This window comes from Mus musculus, chromosome X (genome assembly GCF_000001635.26).
Source record: "Mus musculus strain C57BL/6J chromosome X, GRCm38.p6 C57BL/6J".
Taxonomy (NCBI): Eukaryota; Metazoa; Chordata; class Mammalia; order Rodentia; family Muridae; genus Mus; species Mus musculus.
Genome location: NC_000086.7, coordinates 54,108,085 through 54,119,101, shown reverse-complemented (window position 1 = coordinate 54,119,101; position 11,017 = coordinate 54,108,085). Strand labels below are relative to the sequence as shown.

General features: G+C 38.3%; 1 non-coding gene across 1 annotated transcript; it reads right to left on the bottom strand.

The window, feature by feature from the left end:
• On the bottom strand, window positions 1–107 carry Gm22550. The gene has a single exon (XR_003953247.1). It is a non-coding gene; the product is annotated as a U6 spliceosomal RNA (small nuclear RNA).
• Window positions 108–11,017: the final 10,910 nt, after the last annotated feature.

Below are 11,017 nucleotides of genomic sequence, written 5' to 3'. Positions count from 1 at the left end.
AAAAATATGGAACGCTTCACGAATTTGCGTGTCATCCTTGCGCAGGTCCCATGCTAATCTTCTCTGTATCATTCCAATTTTAGTATATGTGCTGCCGAAGCGAGCACTACCGGTCGGTTTTGATGCTGCAGTGGCAGAGGCAAAAAGACAAGGAGACTTTACACTCTCTTGCCCGGTAATTTGCAAAGAAAGAAGTAAGCCGCATTGGGAACCTTTGCCATTAAAAACTCTTAAGGAATTACAGTCAGCAGTAAAAACACTGGGTCCTACTGCACCTTATACTTTACAGGTTCTGGATGCAGTAGCTAGCCAGTGGCTCACCCCTTGATATGGGCACCAAATTGCAAAGAGTACTCTTGCTCCCAGATATTTCATTCTCTGGAGAACAGAGTATGAAGAAAAGGCCAGAAAGTTAGTTCAGGAAAGATCTTCATTGAGAAATGGAACTAAACCCACAGTGCCTATGCTTCTTGGGCAAAAAGTCTATGCTGAACCAACAGCGCAACTGGAAATTTCAAAAGCAGCGTTGGAGAAAATTAATCAGTTAGCTGTATCTACCTGGGAGTGTTTACCTCCACCTGGGGCTAAATCCACAGTCCTTTCAGGAATTAGACAAAAGCATGATGAATCTTATGAGAGTTATGTGGCTAGATTGGAAGAGGCAATTTCTAGGATGCTTCCCCCCCCCTCTTGGAAGGGACTGATATATTAATAAAACAATTGGCTTGGGAATACGTGAATACCTTGTGCCAAGACCTGAACAGACCAATCCATAAGACAAGTTCCCTACAAGATTATATTAAAGCATGTGTAGATGCCTCACCGGCCGTAATGCAGGAGATAGCTTACGTCACAGCAAGGAAAGGGAAGAAATTTGGCGCTATGTGTGGAATTACATGATTTGGTTGTAAAAAAACAGGGTACCAGAGAAAAGATTGTAAGAATCTCTCAGGAAATAAGAAAAACGTTTCTTCAGGTCTCTGCCCGCAATGTGGCAAAGGAAGACATTGCAAAAATGAGTGTAAATCAAAGTCTCACAAGGTTGGTACTCCTCTCACTAAAAAAGCAGGTAAGACAAAAAACTAAAGGGGCAGACTCTTAGCCCCGTTCAGAAACTGTGGAGCTCATTATAGGACACAGCTCCAGTTATAAGAGAAAAAAAAAAAAACAAAAAAAAAAACAAAACTTCATGTTGTGGATTCTGATACTTTAGGTAAAATTAAAAGTTATGGTTAAATTATGGTCAAAGTATAAAAAGAGACTTCATGAAGGTCAAAATATAGGTCACTTCTTACTGTTACCTTACTTACAACTTTCCAATCCTAGTTTGTGTCAAAAAATTCATAGTAAAGGCTTTATTGAAAATTAAGAAGTCATTTTCTAAAACATATATAATTCATTCCACAAATGGTATTTTTGTTGGTTGCAGAATATAGAGAGCGTTTTTGCAGATGGCTATAAAATATCTGACTAAGTGTGGAATGATGGTGGCTTCAAAAGGATTCAGCATGGTAAACTTTTAGGCTATTTGAGGCATTTAGTGTATAGAGATTGTGTGTTTTCTCAAAAATTTGCCCTCAGATTAAATAAATTAGAAGTTTGGATGCTTGCAAGAAGCTGTTAGAAAATTTTGGATTTTAATCTTGGTTTGACAACCTTTCTCTTACAAGCAGGAAAGGAAAAGAAGGGATAAAAGAAAATGGATTTTAGAATTCTCCCAGGGAAAGAGAGAAATCAGGGGACGCCCTGTTTTATTCTCTCTGGCCCCTACAGGAGGAATTCTCTACCCTCTTTAAATTGTCTAACGTTTAGTGCACCAATCATGTGTCAATTCATGTATGTCTTTTGTTTCATTGTCTGAATGATTTGCCCCTAGGTATGGCTAATATAGTCTTATATTATGTAAGAAATTTTCATTGCCCAGGCTTCAATACAAGAAGCAAAAAGTTTAAATCTTTCAGTATATATTGTTTCCTAAGTGGAAAGTATTTTATTAGGTAATGTCTTTAAAGGGAAGTTTAAATTTCGGGGGAAATAGTTGTTGCTTCATAAGATTCAGAGGCAATATCTTTTTTTATATTTAGGGTTTTAGTTATACTGGAAAATTGGTACAAATTTACTTCAAAATTTTATTTTCAAAAGCTTCCAGGAGATGTTAATTGGCTAAAGACCTCACCTTAAATTCACCATAGGAGAACCTAAGCCTTTGTTAGGTGCTATCAAGTGAGATTCAAATTAACTGGAGAGAACCAAAAAGGCTTTAACAGAAAGTAGAGGAAACTTCTGTAATCTATTGATATTGATTGTATTTGGTGGTAATCAAATATTAACTACATATTCTTGTTATTGTTATTAAAAATGTCCACAGCTATTTTTGGAAAGAATAAACATTAATGTAAAACATCGTTCTTCACATCAAAGTTTTAACATCCTATCATAAGGCTGTTGTGGTGCTAATTAAGAGTTAAGAAATCCTTGTTCCAAACACCTATTAGTTATTGCAGAATATTGATATTTGACCTATTGCATACCATCATTTTAAATAAAATTGATATTCATCCAAAAAATAAGTTAATTGTTTATTATGCATGCTTTTGTAAATTCATGCATGCATGCATCCCATTTATTATATTTAAAAACAACCCTTCTATGGGAAAAAAGTATACGTGAATTAAATCACATGTTTATTCTTTTGAGTTTTTACCTGCTTCAGCACAGATAATTAAATTATGTGCTATAGATGGTATTTTAAAATACTGAAGATTGCCTGGAAAAGACCTCTTAAGGCAATGTCACGCTAGATTTATATCCCAGATAGATTATGGATCTTATACAAAAATCATTGGCCATATAATCTCATTCTTTACATCATCAAAATAGTAATGGCTTGAGATAATGATTTGGTATTTTAAATAAATAAATAAATAAATGTGCATCTCATATTGTAAAGATTTGCTCTCAGTGTCCTCACATTGGTGTTAATTCTCGAGGACTTATACTTAATCAATTATTGCAATTAGATACTCATTTTTGATTTTAGAAAAATAAAATATACACATGTGACTATTGATACCATTTTAGTCTTTCTAATTACAACTGCTTTAACAAGAAAAGCAACTAAAAGTATAGTTAGTCATTATCTATGTTGATTTTTTTCTTAAACTTGGTGTTCCAAATCAAATTAATCTGGCTATTACAGCCAAGCATTTGAGATATTTTGTCAACAATTTAATGTTATCCGTGTTACTGAGATTTTTATAATTCTCAAGGAAAAAGTACTGTGGAACTTTAAATCTATATCTTCTTAATTTAAATGCAAAAAATCTCTCTGAGTGTCTATGGCACCCTACTCATACAGACATACTACAGACATACTCATGAGATGAAGGGATCCACTTATTTGCACATGGAATAATCCTGTTCAGATACTTAATATGGGGAAAAGGGTAAATGTTTCTGCTTTTTTCACAGAATGCTGCAAGAGCATGCTAGCTTCCAATGTGACAGGCTGACCTGTCACCTGTGAGTGCCCTGACAGTGGTGAAGAGAAAGCTGTGCTGAGTGTACAGAGAAGGAGAAATCAGAGGGAGCAGCCACACAAGCAAATAAAGAAACTCTTCCTGTATTCTTGGATTCAGTTTGCAAGAATTTTATTGAGTATTTTTGCATCAATTTTCATAAGGGAAATAGGTCTGAAATTACCTTTCTTTATTGGGTCTTTGTATGTTTTGAGTATAATTGTAATTCTGGCTTCATAAAACATATTGAATAGTGTTCCTTGTTTTTTGCTTTTGCATAATATTATGAAGAGTATTGGTATTAGGTCTTCTTTGAAGAATATACCCTCCCCCAGCCTGAAGCAGGCTGAGCCAGACCTTGACCTTGCTGCCACTAAGGAGATTAACTAGGATGGAGATTTCCTCCCTACATCACTCTATTGTTCAGCCACTGCAGCTGTTCCCCTTCAAGATAATGCTACCTACTATGAGGCCACTGAGCTATTCTAGAAACTACACCCTGCTGAAAGTCATCAACTGCAGCTGGTTCCAGGCTCCAAGGATGAATTGGCAGGAATAGGCCTTCCCCCTCCCACTTTATAAGCAAATTTTCCATTAAACATTTAAGCTTTGGTCAGGAAACTTGACTGAGCTCCATTCTTTCTTTCAAACTCTTAGTTTCCCCTCTCTTTAAAGCCCCAGCTTGCCTCCCAGGTGTACCCTGTTTCTTGTGAACTGCAGGCCGGCTTCCATCAGAAGATCTCATATAATTCTGTACTAAACCCATCAATTCCTGGGCTGTTTTTGTTTGGAAGACTAGTAATGACTGCTTCTCTCTCTTTTGGGGTTATGGGAGTATTTACAGGCTTTATCTAATCCTGATTTTAACTTGGTACCTGATAGGTGTCTAGATAATTATCCAATTCATCCAGCTCTCCTGTTTTGTTGAGTATAGGCTTTTGTAGTAGGATCTGATGGTTTTTTTGTTTTGTTTTTTTTTTTTTTGATTTCCTAAGTTTCTGTTGGTATGTCTCCCTTTTCATTTTTGGTTTTGTTAATTTGGATATTGTCCAGGTGCCCAGTACTTAGTCTGGCTAAGAGTTTATCTATCATGTTGATTTTCTGAAAGAACCAGCTCCTGGTTTGGTTGATTCTTTGTAAACTTCTTCTTGTTTTCACTTGGTTGACTTCAGCCATGAGTTTGAATATTTCCTGGCTTCTACTCCTCTTGGGTGAATTTGCTTCATTATGTTCTAGAGCTTTTAGTTGTGCTGTCAAGCTGCTCCTGTATCCTCTCTCCAGTTTCTTTTTAGAGGCATTCAGAGCTATGAGTTTTCCTCTTAGGATTGCTTTCATTGTGTCCCATAATTTTGGATATGTTGTGGCTTCATTTTCAATAAACGCTAAAAAGTCTTGAATTTCTTTCTTTATTTCTTCCTTGACCTAGTTATCATTGAGTAGGTTGTTGTTTATCTTCCACATGTATGTGGGCTTTCTATTATTTATAATGTTATTGAAGATCAGCCTTAGTCTGTGGTGATTTGATAGGAAGCATGGGATTTTTTTCAATATTTTTATATCTGTTGAAGCATGTTTTGTGACTTTCTATATGGTCAATTTTGGAAAAGGCCTCATGAGGTGCTGAGAAGAAGGGATATCCTTTTGATTTAGGATAAAATATTCTATAGATATCAACTAAATCTATTTGTTTCCTAACTTCTGTTAGTTTGACTCTGTCTCTGTTAATTTTTTTGTTTCCAGAATTCCCATTTGATGAGAGAGGGGTGTTGAAGTCTTCCACTATTATTGTGTGCAGTGCAATGTGTGTTTTGAGCTTTACTACAGTTTCTTTTATGAATGTGGATGCCCTTGCATTTGGAGCATAGATATTCAGAATTGAGAGTTCCTCTTGGAAGATTTTACCTTTTATGGGTATGAAGTGCCACTCCTTGTCTTTTTTAATAACTTTTGGTTGGAAGTCAGATTTTTCAATATTAGAATGGCTACTTTAGCCTTTTTCATCGGATCATTTGCTTGGAAAGGTGTTTTCCAGCCTTTCATTCTGAGGTAGTGTCTGTCTTTGTCCCTGAGCTGGGTTTCCTGCAAGCAGCAAAATGTTGGGTCCTGTTTTTATATCCAGTCTATTAGTCTATGTCTTTTTATGGGGAAAGTGAGTCCATTGATATTAAGAGAAATTACAGAATTATTTTTTATGTTTTTATTTCTACCTGTCAGGAAATAGATACGGTTTGACAATGGAATAGAGTCTTCCAAAATATCCAAAGTCCATGAGGTTTATCTTTGTAACATTATTTGTGACTTTAATCCACCAAAATATTATTTTTTAGAACTTTAAAATGATATTTTTGAATGGTTTTCTTTTCTTTTAGTGATGCTGTATTAAATTTTATCTTATTGCATTCATATTTTAATAATTTCATCATTTTACTTGTTTGCATACCTGCTACATATATACAGAGGGACTAGATCCAGTTGTGTTCATGTTTGCTCTTTTGTTGGTGGTTCAGGTTCTGAGAGTCCCAAGGGTCCAGGTAAGTTGACTATTTTGGTCTTCCTGTGGAGTCCCTATCCCCTTGGGGCCTACTCTCCTTTCTCCAACTATTCTAGAAGACTTCTCAAGCTCCGTCCAATATTTGGTTGTTGATCTGTACATCTGTTTCTATTGGCTGCTGGGAGCAGCCTCTCAGGAGACAGTTATAGTAGGCTCCTGTCTGCAAGCATAACAGAGCATTAGTAATGGGGTCAAAGATTGAATCTTGCTCAGGCAATGGGTATCAATTTGGGGCAGTTATAGGTTTGGCGTTCCCTCCATTCTTGCTCTAAATCTGTCCCTGACCATATTGTAAGCAGGGTATATTTTATGTTGAAAGTTTTGTAGATTGATCAGTGTTCTTATTCCTCCACTGGGAGTGATACCTAGCTACAGGAAATTATCATTTCAGGATCCCTATCAACACTGCTAGTAGTTTCAGATAAAGTCACCCTATAGCAGTGGAGCCTTCCCCATCCCAGGTTTCTGAAATAGCCTAGATTTCCCCCCACTACTGCCCACTGTGTATTTAAGTTCTCTATTGCTATACCTACATTTAACTTCTCTCCCCATCCTCTCTCCTAAGCAGTTTACACCCTCTACCCACCTCTGATATGTATTTTATTTCCCCTTTTGAGGAAGATTCAACCAGACTCCCTTGTACCTTCCTTCTTATTTGGTTTCTTTGGATCTGTGAATTGTAGTTAGCTTATCTTGTACTTTATCATCTTATCAGTGAATACTTACCATGCTTGTTCTTTTGAGTCTGAGTTACCTCAGTCAGGATGATATTTTCAGGTTGATATTTACTATGGTGATTGAAAGTTTATCAGGGTACAGAATGTGGGGAGCCACACTCACATTTGCCATTACAAGATGGTGCTGACAGCTGTTTTCTAAGTAGTAAATAATCTGCACATGTGCAGGGGCAGTTTTCCCTCCATGTGCTCTGCCTTTCTTGTAATGACAACTGGGCCGATGGGCTGCAGCCAATCAGGGAATGACACGTCCTAGGCGGAGGATAATTCTCCTTAAAAGAGACGGGGTTCTGTGAATAGTTCTTCTTGTTTCCACTTGGTTGATTTCACCCCTGAGTTTGATTATTTCCTGCCGTCTACTCCTCTTGGGTGAATTTGCTTCCTTTTTTTCTAGAGCTTTTAGATGTGTTGTCAAGCTGCTAGTATGTGCTCTCTCCCGTTTTTTCTTGAAGGCACTCATAGCTATGAGTTTCCCTCTTAGAAATGCTTTCATTGTGTCCCAAAGGTTTGGGTACGTTGTGGCTTCATTTTCATTAAACTCTAAAAAGTCTTTAATTTCTTTCTTTATTCCTTCCTTGACCAAGGTATCATTGAGAAGAGTGTTGTTCAGTTTCCATGTGAATGTTGGCTTTCTGTTATTTATTTTGTTATTGAAGATCAGCCTTAGTGCATAGTGATCTGATAGGATACATGGGACAAATTTCTGGACAGATACCAGGTACCAAAGTTGAATCAGGATCAAGTTGACCTTCTAAACAGTCCCATATCCCCTAAAGAAATAGAAGCAGTTATTAATAGTCTCCCAGCCAAAAAAAGCCCAGGACCAGACGGGTTTAGTTCAGAGTTCTATCAGACCTTCAAAGAAGATCTAACTCCAGTTCTGCACAAACTTTTTCACAAGACAGAAGTAGAAGGTATTCTACCCAACTCATTTTATGAAGCCACTATTACTCTGATACCTAAACCACAGAAAGATCCAACAAAGATAGGGAACTTCAGACCAATTTCTCTTATGAACATCGATGCAAAAATCCTTAATAAAATTCTCGCTAACCGAATCCAAGAACACATTAAAGCAATCATCCATCCTGACCAAGGGACCAGGGATGCAGGGATGGTTTAATATACGAAAATCCATCAATGTAATCCATTATATAAACAAACTCAAAGACAAAAACCACATGATCATCTCGTTAGATGCAGAAAAAGCATTTGACAAGATCCAACACCCATTCATGATAAAAGTTCTGGAAAGATCAGGAATTCAAGGCCAATACCTAAACATGATAAAAGCAATCTACAGCAAACCAGTAGCCAACATCAAAGTAAATGGAGAGAAGCTGGAAGCAATCCCACTAAAATCAGGGACTAGACAAGGCTGCCCACTTTCTCCCTACCTTTTCAACATAGTACTTGAAGTATTAGCCAGAGCAATTCGACAACAAAAGGAGATCAAGGGGATACAAATTGGAAAAGAGGAAGTCAAAATATCACTTTTTGCAGATGATATGATAGTATATATAAGTGACCCTAAAAATTCCAACAGAGAACTCCTAAACCTGATAAACAGCTTCGGTGAAGTAGCTGGATATAAAATTAACTCAAACAAGTCAATGGCCTTTCTCTACACAAAGAATAAACAGGCTGAGAAAGAAATTAGGGAAACAACACCCTTCTCAATAGCCACAAATAATATAAAATATCTCGGCGTGACTCTAACGAAGGAAGTGAAAGATCTGTATGATAAAAACTTCAAGTCCCTGAAGAAAGAAATTAAAGAAGATCTCAGAAGATGGAAAGATCTCCCATGCTCATGGATTGGCAGGACCAACATTGTAAAAATGGCTATCTTGCCAAAAGCAATCTACAGATTCAATGCAATCCCCATTAAAATTCCAACTCAATTCTTCAACGAATTAGAAGGAGCAATTTGCAAATTCATCTGGAATAACAAAAAACCGAGGATAGCAAAAACTCTTCTCAAGGATAAAAGAACCTCTGGTGGAATCACCATGCCTGACCTAAAGCTTTACTACAGAGCAATTGTGATAAAAACTGCATGGTACTGGTATAGAGACAGACAAGTGGACCAATGGAATAGAATTGAAGACCCAGAAATGAACCCACACACCTATGGTCACTTGATCTTCGACAAGGGAGCCAAAACCATCCAGTGGAAGAAAGATAGCATTTTCAACAATTGGTGCTGGCACAACTGGTTGTTATCATGTAGAAGAATGCGAATCGATCCATACTTATCTCCTTGTACTAAGGTCAAATCTAAGTGGATCAAGGAACTTCACATAAAACCAGAGACACTGAAACTTATAGAGGAGAAAGTGGGGAAAAGCCTTGAAGATATGGTCACAGGGGAAAAATTCCTGAACAGAACAGCAATGGCTTGTGCTGTAAGATCGAGAATTGACAAATGGGACCTAATGAAACTCCAAAGTTTCTGCAAGGCAAAAGACACTGTCTATAAGACAAAAAGACCACCAACAGACTGGGAAAGGATCTTTACCTATCCTAAATCAGATAGGGGACTAATATCCAACATATATAAAGAACTCAAGAAGGTGGACCTCAGAAAATCAAATAACCCCCTTAAAAAATGGGGCTCAGAACTGAACAAAGAATTCTCACCTGAGGAATACCGAATGGCAGAGAAGCACCTGAAAAAATGTTCAACATCCTTAATCATCAGGGAAATGCAAATCAAAACAACCCTGAGATTCCACCTCACACCAGTGAGAATGGCTAAGATCAAAAATTCAGGTGACAGCAGATGCTGGCGAGGATGTGGAGAAAGAGGAACACTCCTCCATTGTTGGTGGGATTGCAGGCTTGTACAACCACTCTGGAAATCAGTCTGGCGGTTCCTCAGAAAATTGGACATAGTACTACCGGAGGATCCAGCAATACCTCTCCTGGGCATATATCCAGAAGAAGCCCCAACTGGTAAGAAGGACACATGCTCCACTATGTTCATAGCAGCCTTATTTATAATAGCCAGAAACTGGAAAGAACCCAGATGCCCCTCAACAGAGGAATGGATACAGAAAATGTGGTACATCTACACAATGGAGTACTACTCAGCTATTAAAAAGAATGAATTTATGAAATTCCTAGCCAAATGGATGGACCTGGAGAGCATCATCCTGAGTGAGGTAACACAATCACAAAGGAACTCACACAATATGTACTCACTGATAAGTGGATACTAGCCCAAAACCTAGGATACCCACGATATAAGATACAATTTCCTAAACACATGAAACTCAAGAAAAATGAAGACTGAAGTGTGGACACTATGCCCCTCCTTAGAAGTGGGAACAAAACACCCATGGAAGGAGTTACAGAAACAAAGTATGGAGCTGAGATGAAAGGATGGACCATGTAGAGACTGCCATATCCAGGGATCCACCCCATAATCAGCTTCCAAATGCTGACACCATTGCATACACTAGCAAGATTTTACTGAAAGGACCCAGATGTAGCTGTCTCTTGTGAGACTATGCCGGGGCCTAGCAAACACAGAAGTGGATGCTCACAGTCAGCTAATGGATGGATCACAGGGCTCCCAATGGAGGAGCTAGAGAAAGTACCCAAGGAGCTAAAGGGATCTTCAACCCTATAGGTGGAACAACATTATGAACTAACCAGTACCCCTGAGCTCTTGACTCTAGCTGCATATGTATCAAAAGATGGCCTAGTCGGCCATCACTGGAAAGAGAGGCCCATTGGACACGCAGACTTTGTGTGCCCCGGTACAGGGGAACGCCAGGGCCAAAGGGGGGGAGTGGGTGGGTAGGGGAGTGGGGGTGGGTGGGTAAGGGGGACTTTTGGTATAGCATTGGAAATGTAAATGAGCTAAATACCTAATAAAAAATGGAAAAAAAAAAAAAAAAAAAAAAAAAAAAAGGGACGGGGTTCTGGCACTCCCTCTCTTCGCCTCTTCGTCTCTTCATCTCTTTGCTTCTTCGTCTCTTCGTTTCTTCCTCTCTTCGTCTCTTAGTCTCTTCGTCTCTTTCTCTTTGTCTCTTTCTCTTCGTCTTTTCCTCTGCTCTCTTCCTCTGCTCTCTGCCTCTCTCTCTCTCTGCCTCTCTCTCTGCCTCTCTCTCTGCCTCTCTCTCTGCATCTCTCTCTCTTCCTCTCTGCCTCTCTCTTCAGTGCTCTTCCTCTCTTGCTCCTTAGTAAGCAATATAGCTTTG